This window comes from Phodopus roborovskii, unplaced genomic scaffold (genome assembly GCF_943737965.1).
Source record: "Phodopus roborovskii unplaced genomic scaffold, PHOROB, whole genome shotgun sequence".
Lineage (NCBI taxonomy): Eukaryota > Metazoa > Chordata > Mammalia > Rodentia > Cricetidae > Phodopus > Phodopus roborovskii.
In genome coordinates this window covers 6,611,854-6,629,436 of record NW_026126416.1, presented here as the reverse complement: position 1 = coordinate 6,629,436, position 17,583 = coordinate 6,611,854, and positions in this window count along the sequence as shown.

Below are 17,583 nucleotides of genomic sequence, written 5' to 3'. Positions count from 1 at the left end.
GAAGTGAATATATTTCCACATAAAACTTGTACACCCATGTTAATAACTGCATCATTATTAATATCTAAGAACTCAATACAAAGAACTCAAATGTCCACAGACTGATGAATGGGGGTAGATACAAAGTGGGATGTGAATATCTTGGAGAGTCTTAGAGAGTTCTTGGCAATAGGAAGACATGAAGGGCTGACTTGTGCCATGATGAGGGATAAACTTTGAAAGTGTTGTGCAAAAAAAAAAAAAAAAAAAAAAAAAAAAAAGAAAGAAAAGAAAAAGAAAGAAAGACACTACGTAAGGATGACCACAAATTAGGGGGTCAGGAAGTATAATGACTGCTAATGAACATACAGTTTATTTAGGGGATGATGATAATGTCTTAACATTGATTGTAGTAACAGTTACCCATTGAAAGCCATTGGCTTGTATATTGCAAATGGATGAATGGTATAGAATATGGAGCACATATCAGTAAAGCTGCTTTTAGAAAGAACATATATTTACTAATTACTAAGAGTTAGAACTGGAATAACAGAACATGAATCCTGCCAAGAGCAGCCTTCAACTTTTCTTCTGATGCTGGGAGCTTCATGATATGAGGTAGAAAATAAAACCTACAACCACATCTACATTAATGTGCCTTAGCAAGGATCAGCTCCACAGACTTCTGCATAAGTCAAAGGAGGCTCAGAGATGCCTGGAGGGATGCATTGGAATCTGTTATCCTATGTAATCTGTGTTGGGACTAGACAGGAAATTATGTATGGTAGACTCAGGGACATTTCAGTTAGGTGTCCTTCTGGCTTCACTCCTAGGAAAGGTCTTCAAAGAAATCAGGAACCTTGAGGAAAACAGCAAGAGACAACATCATCGAAGCCTACTGAGAAAAGCACCTTTCTGAAACACTTAACCTGCTGGGCATGATTATTGGCTAATAGTGGATATACCAGAGGTAAGAAGCAATTGTGCCATGAACCATCTACCATTAGTGGATAAAACCTAAGGACCCATTTTCAAAATATTTAAAATAAATACATCAACTAAAATATAGAATACCAAAAGGAAATCATTCATATTGAAATGTGATCAAATATAGCAAATATCTGATAGAAAGCAAATGCTTTTTAAAAAAAATGCAAAAACTTTGTTAAAGTTCAACAAAACTAGTTAGAAGCTTAAAACATGGGGGAAACTTAAGACACCTCCCCTGAAGTCCAGGAACAAGCACAAGGAAGGCTCTTTCTAGATATTGTAGTGAGAAAGGCATACCCGTCTTCCTGTTGTTTGGCTTCCCAAGTGGAGTAGCTCGACTTCAAAGGTGTCTTACCTGTCAGGGTCTCCACAAAGAACACCCCTGAGGCAAAGCACTCAGAACAGTGTGGACTCTGTCTAGATGTTGTAGTCAGACAGGATGCAGCTAGCTTTCCGCTGCTTAGTGGAAAAGATTATCCTTTGCTGCTAAGAGAGGATGCCTTATTTGTTGTAGATCTTTGCCTTGACATTCTCAACAATGTTTTTGAGTGTTTTTAATCACAATTTGGCATCATCCCAAACTGGTAGTCTGTGTAACAATATTTCCAGAGATCTGCAACAACATAGCTATCTGTGGATATCTGTGATTCCCACTGATGGTGGCCCAGGTCCTGTTAACCCTGTTGTGGTAAGTGCTAGTTCCTTCTCCTCTTTCCCTTTGTCATCTTCTCTTCCTCCTCCTTCTTCTTTCTCCTCCTTTTGCCTCCTTTGGTCCCTACTTCCTCCCCCTTCTTTCTTCTTTCCCTTTTCCTCTTCCTCTCCTGTTTGTTCCTCCCCCTCAGTTTCCTTTTTCCTCCTCTTTTGGAATAAAAAGGATATACTAAGTTTCATGTCAGAATTAAAAGATATACTAAGTTTCATGTAAAGATGAATGAAAATAGAAAGTGAACTTGTTCCTTTCAAATTATGCACTACTAAATGGAGAGAACACAGAATTCTCTCTGTCAGTCAAATTAAAACCTCTTTAGTATTTTGTCAAGGAATGTTATGCCGTGTTAGGCTCTCCCGTTAGTTTACACACCATACTTCTCAAGATATTATTTTAATTGGAAACACAATGCATGTTTGAAATGAATATATTTGTATACTCAGCAGCACCATCCTGGAATCTAGCCCTTATCTAAGAGCCAAGAAATTCAGAAGTGTTATTTGAAAGATGTCAAATGTGCTTTGACTTGTTGCAAACATTTCCTGTGGGTAAGTTCAGAGCTCATGAGTACACAGCACAAAAGGCTTAAAAATCAAGCATATGTAGAGAATATAACTTATTTTGCCAGGAGAGAAAATATAGAAAGGGTACTATCTATTTCAATGTTGTGATCAAAAATAATTTAATATGGATTTAAATATTAAAGGTGAGAAATTCAGCAGTAGAACACCTATTCTAAAGTTAATTGCACATACTTAATGCTCACCTTTAGTCTTGGAAAAAAAGCTGAACATTTTGTTAACATGAGAAGTGTATTGAAAGTATTGTAACTAAAACATCCACTGGAAAGTTCTAGAAATAACCTTGCCTAATTTAGAAAAACTGTGTGTAACAGTTAAACTGTCTCTGAGTGAAAGCAGAACAACCACTTTTCAGTTTTCAGTTTTCTGATTTTTGTTATACAAGCATAAATTTCATAAAGGTTTCAATTTTATGAAGAAGGTGAAATTACTTCTGAGCAATGAAAACTAGTGACTTCCAAGTTCTTTGGTTATTGATAGTCTAATTTTTACAGTCTTAGGTAAACTGGAGCTATTTGACTTATTTCTAACTCTACTCCATCATGAGCTCTAAATAGCAGCTGTTATTGGGACTTAAGATATGCGTTCTGCATCTGTGAGCTCATCCTGCATCCTCAACCGTGATTCCCCAAACACACATTTTACAACGGACAGATTTATTTTTTATCCCATGGGTTTAGGATATTCAGAAGGTGCCTAGAATATTCTAGTCCTTACCAGTCCCAGTTTACTATTTAGCTGCTGTAAAACATTGTGTCTTCTCACTGAGAAGACAGTGAAGAGAGCTCTGTAGGACCCATGGATCTGGAGGAATTCTGGGGACATCCTAGGTAAGAAATGGACATGTTTTTCCATAAATGGTTGGAATCACTCTTTCATTATGTGTGGAACCTCCCACCTCTGCTGTAACCAGACAGCCCCACTTTGGTATCACAAAAGAGGCAAACATTAGCTGCATCCCATAACAATTAAATGTCTGCTGCCTTGTAACAAAAATCCCCAATGCTTTCTGTTGGGAACACTCAGTATTTGAGCTTTCTGTCCAGCCAAGTTGTTATTTAGTAGGTTTGAACTGAGCTGTTTCTGCAGCTGGCTGAGGATAATACAGGCTGACAACATATTTTCATGCACATCTGGCAAAATCAGGACTAGGGACTGCAATTAGCAACTTCAGACCCTTTATGGCTATGACTGGTGTGACACCTCTAGAAGTGAAGTCTTCAAGGACAGGAGGTGAGGGGGAGGGCTTTATTCTGGGGTCAGAGATGGTCAACACTTGACTCCATCATTTAAGAACCTCATTGTCACTTACAGGCTTGGGGATGACTGAGAATCTCTATCTCTCTTTTGAAAGAGAAGATGAATACTCCTCACTGGGGGAGGTGTAGACCCAGTCACTTCCACCAAGAGGCAGCCCACCCACCATGGGCTTCAAGGTGAAGGGTAGAAAGCATCCATTCCACACCCAAATCATTATAGATACTTAAACTGAGTGATTTTGATGCCATATCCCACAGAAGTACTGGCCTAAGCTTCTTGTGAAGTTTCTTCCTCCTTGGCAGGAATTTTTGGAAAACTCATCAAATTGTATCCTCTTATAGTCCCTTCCAGGCTTTTTCAGAAGTGGGGTAATGGAACAGGCACTTATCTGTCTGGTTTTCCTCGGAATGAGTAGTCATTTTTTTGTTCCTGATGACCAGCTGGCCACTGAAGAACAATTGAGCCAACAGCTGCAAAAGATAATTTTGGCAACACCAGCCATGATGCAAATTTCAAACTCCATCTGGTTCTACTGCAAGTAGGATAAACACAAACAACTGAAAAAAATTTGTAAACCCAGAACTTGAAACACCCGAAAGATGCTAGAACTTTCATATCATCTCATGTTTCCTGTTGTTTGTGGTCTTAAGCCTAGACATCATTTCTTCTTATTTCATCTTGCTGTCTAAAACTTGTATTTCATTATGAATTAGTCAGTCATTGTAAACAAAATATTTGGCTTCCTATTTCCCTTTCTGTTGCTGTTACTCCATTGTTGATCCAATATCTTTCTAAAGAGTTGAGAAACTCACTGAAACTCATCAGTCCCCAGGGCTCATCCTGCATCAGTAACAAAGATGCAGATATTCTTCCCAGATTGCTGGATGCATCAGGGCTCTTGACAGAATGGAATGCAATTCATATTGGAAAAAGGATGCCCTGCTGTGGCACAGGCTTAGGAATAGAAGGGTCTAAAAAGAAGGTATAGTATATATTCCTTGCTCATAAATATGTGATCCCATGTTAGCTCCTCCCGTTTCACCTAGATATCTGTTAGAAATGCAGAATATTTGTCTTTGTGCTTTTTATGTCAGAGTGTGCTTGCTAAGGGAGGTTGTTTGGGAGATTTGCTTTTGCTGCATATATTCCCCTAGAGGGGCTGTGTTACAAAAGGAGTCAACTAGTCAACCCATGGCCTCAATGAGCATTCTGCACATGAGTTGGATCTTCTCTGTGCCTCTCATCAGACTATTGATGGTCCTCTCTCAGAGTGGATCAATACATTACGTTTTTATCTTCTCTACTTCAGTCACTGGAGACATGTCTGAAAAGAGGATACCTGAACTCTAGCCTCAACATATTGGATTAAAAGCTCTGTGTCAGCCTCAGTGTTCAGATAATTCCGAGGCACAGGCTTGAGGATTATAATTTCACTATGAGAGGCATGAATGAGTGCCTTGCAAGGTTCCTATACCATCTGAATAACCCTAACTCTCCCTCCTGGGCTTTTTCACTTGTAGCTTGGCTCACCCTTTCTTGGTCCTTGTAATCATAGTTTCTATCCCTGGGCACAACTACCCCAAGTCCTTCCCTGATGTGGTGGTAGAAACCTACATTTAAACCAAGATAAATGGAATTTTAGAATTTTGACATAAAGTAGAAGAAGCATCAATGTCATGAAGCTAAAAGTTATAGCAGGATGAAAGGAAGAGAAATGACTGACCCCAGAGCTGGGGTATTTAGAGTTCACAGAGCAGTCATACCCTGACAAGTTCTGGGTTTCTTGTCAGGGGAAAGGAAAAAATTCCCATTAGATTCTTCCACCACAGTGAGGAAACTGATGGTGCTAGGGAGCGTTAGCCTCATCTGTGTAAACTTGAACATGGTTTGAGTGTGGTGCACTGACTACATGTTATTGGTTCTCAGACCTTTCCCCTTCAAGGCCTGGCCTCGATCATTAGTCAAATAGCATTATTAAACACTGAGAGGAACAAAGTTTATTAGGTCACACCCCTTAAGGCAAAGTCAACAAACCTTTTCTGCTAAGGGCCAGATGATAAATACACTAGCCTTTAACAGGCCATTTGGTCTCTGCTGTTGCAGCAGAAAAGCTACCACAGACCATATGTAAATGAATACATGTGGCTGCCTTCCAATGCAACTTGGTTTATGGACTGTGAAATTTTGTAATTCTCACGTACCATGAAATATTTTTCTTCTGTTAATTTTTCCTAAACATTAAAATATGTAAAAACCTATTTTTATTGGCTCCCAGGCCACATGGAAAACATGCAGTTGGGCAGATTGGGTCTTCAGGCCATCAATTTCTCAACTTGCTTTGCACACACTAAAAAAAGAACCTCAGAAGATGCAGCCTTTGCTTGAAAGTTTCTTCTTGTTGAAAGAAGAGATAGAGATAGAAGGAGGAAACCCGATAACTAAGAAACATTTCATTCAAAGGATACAGAATAAAATCCTTACCCACTGTGGATGTTGAACAAATCGTGAGGGTCCAAGAGGCATTAATGACTGTAGAGGAAAAGGAGGAAAAGAAAAGGCAAAATGCACTGGAGACTGAAAAGTTCAGAGCCTCTACCTTTGTAGTATAGGATGAGAAAGAAATGCTGTTGTGTGTCTTTAGGAGGAGGAAAAGCATCCTGTACCCCTCCAACAAAAGCACAATCTCAATAGCCACAGATCCCTCATCTTTACTGGACACTGAAGATACCTCGCTGTGCGGCTCACTAAAAGTCTGAGACTACTTTTCTCAGAGTCCTCCAGTCTCTGAATTCACCACCCCCAACACGTGGCAATTCATCCCATGCTAACAAGATCTGTCTTTCTTGCTTCCAAGGAGCTTCAATCCTCTAATTAGATCAGGCAGAGTCAGCCAACAGGAACTATAGTTTCTGACCCTTCAGACATCACACTTGTGCCCACCCTATGCCCATTCTAACCGCTCCTCAATGTATTGGACTACCCTGACACAATAGACCTAAGCTGTACTTTTAAAACTTAAAAATTATTTGTTGTTAGCAGTGAGTAATACAGCATTTTCTATGAAGGGCATACACATTTGCAGTTGTTGTGATAGCCAGTTACCACAAGCAAATGGTTTATAACATCACAAATTATCATACAGCTCTACATGTGAGAGGCCTAGAATCTCAGTCTCCACAGAGCTGAATATCTTCTGGAGGATCCAGGCAGAACCTTTTCCTTCAACTTTTGTTAGGGCTACCAGTGTAGTACCTTCTTCCTTCTTCAAAACTAACAGCATAGAGAGCATCTTTAATTCTCTTTCTCCCCCTCCCCCATTCTGTGCTTCTCTTCCCCTGATTTATTCATATGCCTCTGTGTTCTACCTTCTGCAGACCCTGTGAATGTACTCTGAATCATCAAGCCTAGAGCAGTGGTTCTCAACCTGTGGGTTATGACAAGTTTTCAACCTGTGAGTTGCCTATGCTGGGCAGTGTTCACATTCATCTCTGGACTGTGTCAACAATAAGGGTCCTACATTGTAAGCTATCTGATGCAATGTGGTGGGTACAGAGTTCATTGGTAGTTGTGGTCATGGGACTCTGTCTTCCTCAGATTCCTCTTTGGAGTAAAGTCTATGATGGCATTTCCTTTTCCAGGAATGGTGATACCCATGCTAGCTAAAATTGTGTAACTATACAATTTACTTAAGAACAGATGGCAAAATTTCCTTTAAAATAACAAATGAACAGATCACATGCCTGACAATTGGGCAATTTAGAAAGCTTTACTTTCAGATATATGGAATCCCTTTATTTAGAAATGTTATAAAACAATTACTCTGTAGATGTTCATGATGGAAAGTTCTAGAATCCCTGCCATGCCTAATGTTTACAGTTTGGGGTCAATATTTATTAACCTTTATTATATATCATTTCCCTTCATTCCTTCCATTTTCTAACAACTCGCTTTGTGTCAGGTGTCACATCAAGTATAAGTCAAAAACATTTCCTTAAACTCACATAACAGACAAGTGTCCACATTATTTTTATTTTTCCTATTTTACAGAGGTTGAAACAAAATTTAAACAGATTACACTGGCCAAAGGCATAGGGCATCTGTGAAACCAGGTTTCAATTCCAAGTCATAAACACTGACATCTAGCGTATAAGCATATGTCTACTTTGAAATGGCTTAAGCAATTAAAATATCCAAATATATGAGCCAGTCTATTTTCACACACAGTGTGTGGGTTCTCTTCTGAGATATTTAAAGTCTTCATTCAGACAGTCTTGTGAATGGGGCATTGGATAGATGAAGGTGCACAGTCACTGTATTCAAAATATTCCCAAAGTAGAAACACCTATATGCATTAGTTGCTTTTCTTTTTCTATAACAAAATGATACAGTTGGAAACATTATAAAGAAAAGAATCATTCAGCTCCCAGGCCTTGACAGATAGTATCACATGACAAGAGTGCCTGGAGGGCACACAGGGAAGTGACCAAACATTTTGATAATTTTGCCATTAGAAACTTGATTTCAATGGAAGCACTTCATTATTGAGAGACCTAACTCCCTGTTGTGATTCCTAATCCCTTTTAAGAGCAGTGGCTTAAACTCTAGGTCTTAAAGAGTTCACTAATTGCTCAGTATCACACACTGGGGGCCAAGCTTTCAGAACATGAGCCATAGCACCAGATTTTAATCAACAGGAAAATGGATAAATAAATGGTGGCATATTGAGTTCTATTTGGTTGCTTAAAGAAGTGAACGTTCAACAGCATGGATGACTCTCCAAACATTACACTTAACACAGATCCAGACCATAGGATCTGTCTGTCTTGGCTGTCTTTCTAGAATAGTGAATCTCCCTGAGCTCAACTTCTTTCTCAGAATGAGGATGAAGCCTATGTCCTGGGTTGGGAATGTCTTTTACAGATCCTTAGTCATAGTGCAGAGTTTTACTACTCTGACCCTTCTTGCCCTTCCTCCCACAGCTTTCCTTCCAACTTCAGGTCTGTGGAATGCTGCTTTTCCTTTCAATTCCCTCGATGCCAGGTTCAACCTTGACACACAGTTGGTTGTCTAATGTTCACTAGGAGTCAAATAACAGATTCAGCTTCTCCTCTGAGTTTAGCCTTTTGCACATGGCAACACTGTAATTAAAGCATTTGCTTCTATTTGGCATGCAGTTTCTGTATTTACTGCTCTACCACCTGAAACCTCAGTGTTCTCTCCAGTTCATCTGAACTCCAGACATCCAAGAGAAGCCAAAGTAAACAGTACAATACACTAAAAATCAAAGACATATATTTCATTAATGCCACTGCTGAGTAAATTTAAAGACAAACCATCACCATCTTGACATATTTGTTACCTATCTGTCTGAGAAGCAACTGTCCTCCAAAATACACAAAGATTTCCTGAAACTCAACAAGAAAACAACCTATGGCCCCAAAATATTAAGAGCAGAGATAACAAAGATGTATATAAGCAACATATCTCGGTGAGAACTCCAATTAAAACAGTGTAATACCAATACACACCTATTAGGATGACTAAAATCCAACACTTATAATTGATGACACCTGTGTTGAGGACAGTGTAGAACCCAGAGCTGTGCCTCTCAGTATCAGGAGTGCAGAATGACTTGGATGCTCTGCAAGCTGGCCATTCCTTATTGTTTCATCCATTAATCCCCCCTCCAGGCATTGATCCAAATGAGTTGAAAACTTAGATCCACAAAGATTTCTGTATGAGAATATTTTAGTAGTTTTACTCATGACTATCAAAGCTCAGAAGCAGAAGTGATGTTCTTCAGTAGGTGAGTAGATAACTGGAGATAAAATATTAGCCAGTGATCAAAATATTTTAAATGTATCTATTTATTTTATACCTTTGTGTGTGCCTGGATGTATTTACATGCACCATGTGCATGCAAAAACCCTAGAGGTGAGAAGGGGGCATTGGATTATCTGAAGCTGGGGTTATAGATAGTTGTAAGCTATATGTAAGTGCTGGGAACAAACTCCAGATCTTGTGCAAGAGCAGTAAGTGTTCTCACTGCTAAGCCCACTCTCTACCACCCCCAGAAATTCTAAGAAGAATGCTTTAGTTGGTGGACCTTTTGCATGAGACCCAGAAATATATCAGTTATATGGCAAGCATGAGGCCAAAAGCCACACACTGGTAATGGAAAACCACAGAAACAAACTACAGTGAATAGCCAGTACAGAAGCAATCCTTTGGCTACTCTGAACATCTCATTTCAAGAAAAAAAAGAATTTTTGTCATTAGACTTTATCGTCTGCAAGCAAATTCACTGTCAAATATATTTACATGTAATCATATTCAGAAAACATCCATGACATATTAATTATCTATATTTGCATATTATACATATATCCTTTCATATATTGTATAACTATAAACACATGGGTAAATGTCCTACCAGAAGAACTTCTAGTAGGCCTGCACCTTAGCCTACTAATGAACATAATTTCCTTTAACAAACTCTAGAAACTGCTTTTTTGCATTGTTTTCTTGTTTGTGAAGCTAATGCATGGGTTGATTCCAACTGAACATGACTCCAGATTTTGAAATAATGAGACCCAAATGAGTCATTTTTTCCTTTGCTCAAAAAGAATAAATAACTCAAGCTGAAGACCATTCAACATGTAATTAAAGTTAATAGACGTCACTTAATTCCAGCCACAAATCCATTAAGCATCCAATCCAGTCCCAGAGAGCATTAAAGTAGCCAAACTGGGCATCTGATCTTTGTGCAGTGGAAACAAACAAACCCCAAATCCATCTTAATGAAAAGCCATGACTTTATCACCGTTCCAGTTCTACTTCAAGTTTGGCACCTGTAGATTCTGCACAAGATTTTTCATGGTTGTTTTTGCTTATGAAGTTTAATGATAGCAAAGATTGTCTGCATAGTGAAACAATCTTTCTTTAAAGAGCATGGCTGGATTGATTGGCTGCATGTAAGAAATAAATGTAAAAGGATGTAAAAGAAAGAGGCCAGCACTTGACATTTATGAAGTTAATACTCAGTATGGGGAGAAGATGGCAATGGAGCAGACAGAAGATACTTCAGGATGAGTTTGAATGGTTTGATGGAGGTTAGTATAATCAAAGGGCTGCCTGATCACTGGGCTACTTTGTGTAGGAGACTTTCATGATATCAGGGTCACAAGATGGGGTCTCCACAATCACTAATGCTGAATAGTGGGCTGGAGCAAGGACCAACCAAGAGAGAAAAATAAGATAGCATAAGTCAACTCAAACCCACAAGAGATTCATTCATTTTTACTACCTCTGGAATAATGATGCCTGGGGAAACCATGTCTCACTTCTCTAGAAAATTAAATTCAGGCTGTATCATGTAAACCTTTATCTTCCTCAGACACTGATGGACACTATTTCATAATCAATGCTATTATGCTCTAATTTATATTCAGTAAGATGTGCCTATTTTTATGTTTAGAGTTTAATGAGTGCTGATGAATGCAAACATCCATGTAGCCAACACCTTATCAAGACATGGCATCTCCATGTATCCATGGAGATCCTTAGATTCTTTGCAGTTAGCCTCTAGTCCCCCTCACACAATCACTTACTTACCTTTTCTAATCATAAATTAATTTTCGTTGTTCCAGAATCATAAAAATTAACTCTTAAGCATCTAGCTTGCCTTGTCCTTCTGAATCATCCTTAATTTCTCATTGACTACAAGACATTTCCTAGTGAGGAGGGTTCTCCTCTATAGATAATCCATGGGCTTTTTCCATTTTCCTGCTGGTGGATATCTGCATGGCTTTCAAGTAAAAGCTCTACAAATAAACTTCCTATGAAGATGTATAGCCAAGACTACATAGGTCATGATTTCATTTCTATTAAATAATTATCTAAGAGCAGAACAGCTGGATTTGATGTGCCTCATTGGTAGAGTATATGCCTATGTCAGGCCTTCAGATCATTGCAGATCCCCACCTACCACACCCAAAACTAGGATCTGATTTTGAAGAGGCTATACCACTGACTTCCCTGGCAGCGTGTATCCCACTTCCAACTGAGCTTCTAATGGTCAGGTATGTCCATAGAGCAACCTGGGTATACTCCCTCTCCCTCCACTACTGCACACAAACACATCATCTGACAGAGGCAGAGAAGATGGCCACACTAGGATAAGCAGGGGGCATCAATGGGGTCTGCATTAAATCAGGAAAAGCCCATTTTGGGTGTGTAATGGCTCTCAGACTTTCAGAGACTCTCTTTAGTACCCATGCCTTTGGGTGAGTGGGGTATGTAGACATAAGTATGCCTGTTTGAACATAAAACACTGCCAAAATGTTCAACATTCCACTTCTTCTGTTCCAAAAGACCAAAGACCAACTTGCTCCTTGACTGAAAGGTTGATGCATTTTTTTCACATTAGCATTTCCAGATGTTGTTTCTATTTGTATTGAGCAGATGTCAGTGAAACCTAGTGATTTATACCCTACATCGGCATCTGTCATCTATGAACAGATTCTGAAATTCTCTGCCCCAATGTCCCTGTTTGGGAGGTGGGGGCACAAAATGCTACCTGTTGCTCAATAAATGAATGCTACTTTTATATTCAATAACTTGTAAAAGCTAAAAATTTTAGTAACATATATTATGAAATAATATATCCTGCTAGCTTACTGTCCATTGTAGCTGGGACCGGTATATGTGTTAGGTACAATACAGACACAACCTTTGCCCTTTCAAGTGTCTTGCAGTCTCTCAGGAGGCCAGGAAACGTAGCTACTTACTTATTGTGGTGAGGGCCATCAGAGAAATTCTGAAAGCCAATAATTTCTTCCTCAAGGAATAAGGATCTCTGAGGGGAGGAGTTGGAAAGGGTAACTATTCAGGGCTATTAGAAAGCAAATACAAGAAAAACAGGGTATGTGGTGATCCGATAGAAGCCTGTAGCCAGTTGTCTGAACTTAGGTCAGATTCCACCTACCAACATCTCATCTGCAGCCAGAGAGCCTACTACTCCAAGGGAAAAGTCATTGTGTTTAGTGTTGGGCAACCTGGAAATTCTGGGACTTAAACCTGCCCATAGCATCTGAACAGCTTTCTATCGCTGATCTGTAGGAGCTGGCCATCCAGATTTGCTGGGAAGGAAAGAACTGGAGACCAGGTAGCCATTATGGCCACTGTCTGAGTAAGCAGAAGGGCAGGCTTGAATGGGGGCAGTTCCCACAAGTAGACACAAGGCAAAGAAAAAGCCAGTGCAAAGGCAGCTGAAGGGTCTCAGGAGGTAGGTGACCAGGGGAGGCTCTTTTACATCATGCAGGCATCCAACAGGATCTCCAAGACCTTGAAGTGATTTATCCTGCCTCTTACAATGGTATGACTTCTCTAAGTCAGCCACACATTTGATATGGATTTATCAAACTGCATGACATTCCCTGGTCTGGGCGGCTGGGACATATTAGAAAGCAAAAGTAGGAACAGCCTAGCAGGGCTAACTTTTTAAATATATGAACACTGTTAGCATCACATCAATATGAAGGGAATGTACAAAATAAGCTTCCAGGTACCCACATTATGAGCAGGATGACTTCTTCAATGCAAAACAAAGATTTCAAATTGCAGAAGAAGAAGAAAGAAAGAAAAACCCACATGAAGTGAAAACTAGTTTTGTGAGGAGATGAAGTGACACCAAAAAGAGAAAATCAAAATATAAAAAAATAAAATGAAATAAATAAATATTAAAGTCAGACAGCATGCCATTTGAATGAAATGGTTCCAACAGTTTTATTTTTCTTACTGGCAAAGGAAGCAGCTTACCAAGCATGTTTCAGTCACCTAAATGACGCAGCTCTTTATAGAAACAACACTGATAAAACCCAGGGAGTTTCTGACAAACCCTGACATGGGAGAGAGACTGTCTGGCAAGGACTGGATGTTGAACAACAGTGGGCAAAGCTGCAGTAGAGCTGGGTGCAGGAATTACACACACATGGAATGCTTGAGTGACAGGAGAATTGATTGTTTTGGCAATGAAGGAAATGCTTCTGTACCCAATCTTAGGGGAAGGGCATAATCTTGGAGAAAAAAAAAACCAGTAAAAGTTACAATTCATATTTTTATTACCATTTTACCATTTTCAGTATCGTACTGTTGTATATTAATTTAGAAGGATTCGGTGTAACAGAAGTCATAGGCTCAGCTTGAGGCTTCTTACACATAAATGTGAACAGGTATTTGGCCCAATATGGAAGAGAGAAGCAGTATTTTTCAGTAGGAGGGGATGTGATCAGCAGACAGAGGGTGCTAATACCTAAGATGGTCCACCAAAACAGCGTTGCTTTTCTTCAGATACAGTCAAGATGCTCTAGGTGGCTTTGTGAAATAAAGACCTTTATCAGCTGAAGTGAGAGCTGTGGATAGGGCCCAGTGATCACCACCACAGCAGAGTCTACCTCTGACCCTTTGTGCTCTCTTTCTTCTTTTTTTTTCCTCTTCTCTCTTTTCTTCTCTTCTTCCCTCCTATCCTCCTCCATTTCTCCTTTTTCCTCTTTCCCTCTCCTCTTTTCTCCTCTCTTCTTCCTTCCTTCTACTGCTTCTTTCCACTAATTTTAACCCGTGAACCAGAATGAAACATAGGCGATCAGATCAACACCAAGAGAATGTGGATACATTTCAATAAAACCCAACCAATAGAATTAATCAAGAGAAAGGGGCTGTGGCCAGCTCTAGCTTCATGCTTCCTGGAGGGAGGAGAATGCTGTCATTGGGCTAAGCAGCCCTGTGAAAGTCTTTTTCCAAAGCCTACTTTGAATAATAACCAGACTGAAAAGGGTCAGTTCCTTCATTTTCTTCTCTCTCTCTCTCTCTCTCTCTCTCTCTCTCTCTCTCTCTCTCTCTCTCTCTCTCTCCCTCTATCTCTCTCTTGCCTTTCTATATTTCTTTCATTTTTTTTTCTATTTTCAAAAAACACTCCCCCCTCTCAAGTGCTCAGTCACACACCACCAGCCCTAGCTCTTTCTTCTCTTTTTCACTGTTGACCTGCCCATTATTTCCTATGAAAAGGATCTCCTTGAGAACATCAAGATGTTGTGGAGAACAAGCTCACAGTCTCTTTTAAAGCCTTTCCTTGTCACACTAAAATATAATTCAGAAGGAATCTAGGCTGAGACTGCTTTGGTCTGGGGGTGCATTTCATCTGATACTACCTTCTCTTCTTACCAAATACATGTAAGAATAGGCTGAGAGCTTGGCATGTTCACTCAACTCACAACAAACACCACAGAATGTACACAATATACTCATGACTCTTCAATCTCAACCTAGGGGCCTGATGACAATGAAGATGGATAGTGAATGCAAGTAACTCTGTAAACTGAGGGCTTTTGTAAATGAATCACTTCTGACGGATTTACCCGACATCTGAGTACTTTATAGTCACCCAGAGATGCCACTATTAAAATGTGATATGTTTGTTCATGAACTTTCCCTAAACCGGGGGGGGGGGGGGCAGGGATTGTCTCCAGGTGATTCAGCATGAAACAGGTGTTAGATTTGTGTGTTTGTGGGTTTCTGTATGCTGTGTCTATGTCTATAGGTGTGTGTTTATTGAAGCATGTTGTGTGTGTTGTGTTGTCAGCATGTATCTGCATTTATAAATTGTGTGTGTGTATGAAGAGAGAGAGAGAGAGAGAGAGAGAGAGAGAGAGAGGTAGAGAGAGAGTCTCAGAATAAGGTTAGATTTCCCAATGTAATTTGTTAGTGCCTAAACTGTTGGAGAATTGGAGAGTCAGATTTATTTAATTTTCATGGATGTTTATTAGAAGTGTCCTATGCCATTAGCATTATAGAATGGAACCCTTTATCTCACTTAAGCTCTCTCTTTACCAAGCAGACCATCTGAAAATCACCAGTTATCACCTGCTTCCAACAACCCAGAATTTCAGTGAGATCTTTGTAGCCAAATAGGCAATGTGATTCTGTCCAATTAGTTAAATACACTGACAAAGCTTAGCTGACGAAGCGGTGATAATGCTCTGAGATAATTGTAGGGGGTGTTTTCAGATCACACCAATTGGCTGCATTTAACCCTCTACCAGACGTCACTCAGAATTAAAGTGGCCATGGTGACAAGGATGAGAATGTTAAATCTGCAAGGAGGAGTAGAACTTGCTCTCAGCTGCCATGGACTCTGTCCCCCAGCAGTGTAGTCTCTCTCTGTATTCCATGTCCACCAAGGGCACTTTCCTGAGAGACAGCACCAACAGAGACCCCTGGCAGCATTCCTTTCAGGGAGAGACATGCCATCAAGGTAACTCTCAGTAAAGGGTAACAGATTTAGTAATCACAAAGGAAGTTCTGCCACATTCTTTAAATTGCCACAAATGACATGAAACAAATTCAAAACAAATATTTTTTCAGAGTTTATTAGGACAGGTGCATAACAGAAAGCTCAAAGGTTGACAAAGCCACAACTTTGTGAAGGGGACCCTGAGCCCCACTTCAGAATGTCATGTTATAGCTCTGAGAAGGGCTGTACCCTGTGAACCTTCCCTCCCCACAGCCTGGGAAACACTCATTAAGGCACTAAAGTCCCTTCTATCTGAACATCCAATAGTTTCAGAATCCATGAAATTGATTTGATGCATGTACTTTAAAATATTTACATTTTCACTGAGAGATCAGGGTGTGATTACTAACATTTACAATAGCCCACTGACAACAGAGAACAGGACTGTCCACCACATACCTCAAGCTTAACATGATCTGTCAAGGAATTTCAACTTGGGGAGAACAGGTTAAAACTGCAGAGAGGAGCCACTTGCCACATTTCAGATAAGATGGGAAGGATTGGAAGTCCAGAGTTCCCAGCTGAAACAGATGGGGACTGTCAGGAACAGGTCACATGATGCTGTTTTCAACCAGCCCTTGAGTGAGGGGGTCATCAGAGTGTCTGGTTGTTGAATACATGAAGGATTGAGGGGTGTATGTCCCCCTGTTTTGGTTGACAGGTTTCACAAACCACACGGTGAAGACCTGGGTTTGAGAGCCAGGGAAGGGAGAGATGTTTTGAGGGAGCCTATCTCAGATTCCCATGCTAAATCTATTGTTGAAGGACATGGAAATATGCAGGGGCATTAAGCCATTTTGCAGGTGCTAGAAAGCAATGCTTTCCTGTTTTCCTGATTCAGACAATGGGGGAAGCTAAGAAGAAAAATAATAGGAAAAGGCTTTTCTATATTTGCTTTAAAAATTTATGTTATTTTGAATTGAGTAACCCCCCCCCCTCCTTTTTTGGTCAAATCTCATCTCTGTTCCTTTAGTTTTGCCAGAAATATTTATGGGAAAAGAGGATTGGAACAAAAAGACCTAATGATCCCATCCAACTATTGAAAGTATGGTTGGTAAGAACAGCTCACAAAAGGGCTCATGGTTAGTAACTCAACGAGGTTGAGAACTTCATAAGGAGAAAATGAATTCATTTCTTAAGTGGTGTGCCCTGAACAGTGAACATAATGCACATTCAGAAATACTTGAATTTCATTCCACATTTTCCACTGCTCTGGGGAAAGTATCAAGATAGACCTTCCCAAAGCTAGTTTGTCCCTGTGTAAGAGGCTGAAAGAAAACATTAAGTGCCCCCCTGCCTCCTTTCTTACTGGCCTTTGTGCTCTCAGTCAGAGCCAGGTGGAATTCACCCAGTTACTGTCACCGAGAAACTGCCATGAGGATGCACAGTACTATGAACTGGTCATGATGATGGTGATAGTGGTAGTGATGATAATGATGAGTGGAACACCGAAGCCTGAAGATGGATACATCTAGGCTTGCATCAATGCCACAATAGCTAGCTACCGGGGAAAATTAGGGCTAGATCTCCTTTACCAACAGCATTCAGGAGTCCCTCCCAAGGCATTTCTTTTTGAGAAGTTCATTTTCTAAACTCTTCAAATTACTGTGGGGCAGGAGGAGGTATTGCATCATCCATCTTCAATAATGAACAACAACAACAAAAAAAAAAAATGGAGGGGGCTAGTGTTATAGCTCCTGGAAGCATGTGTCTAG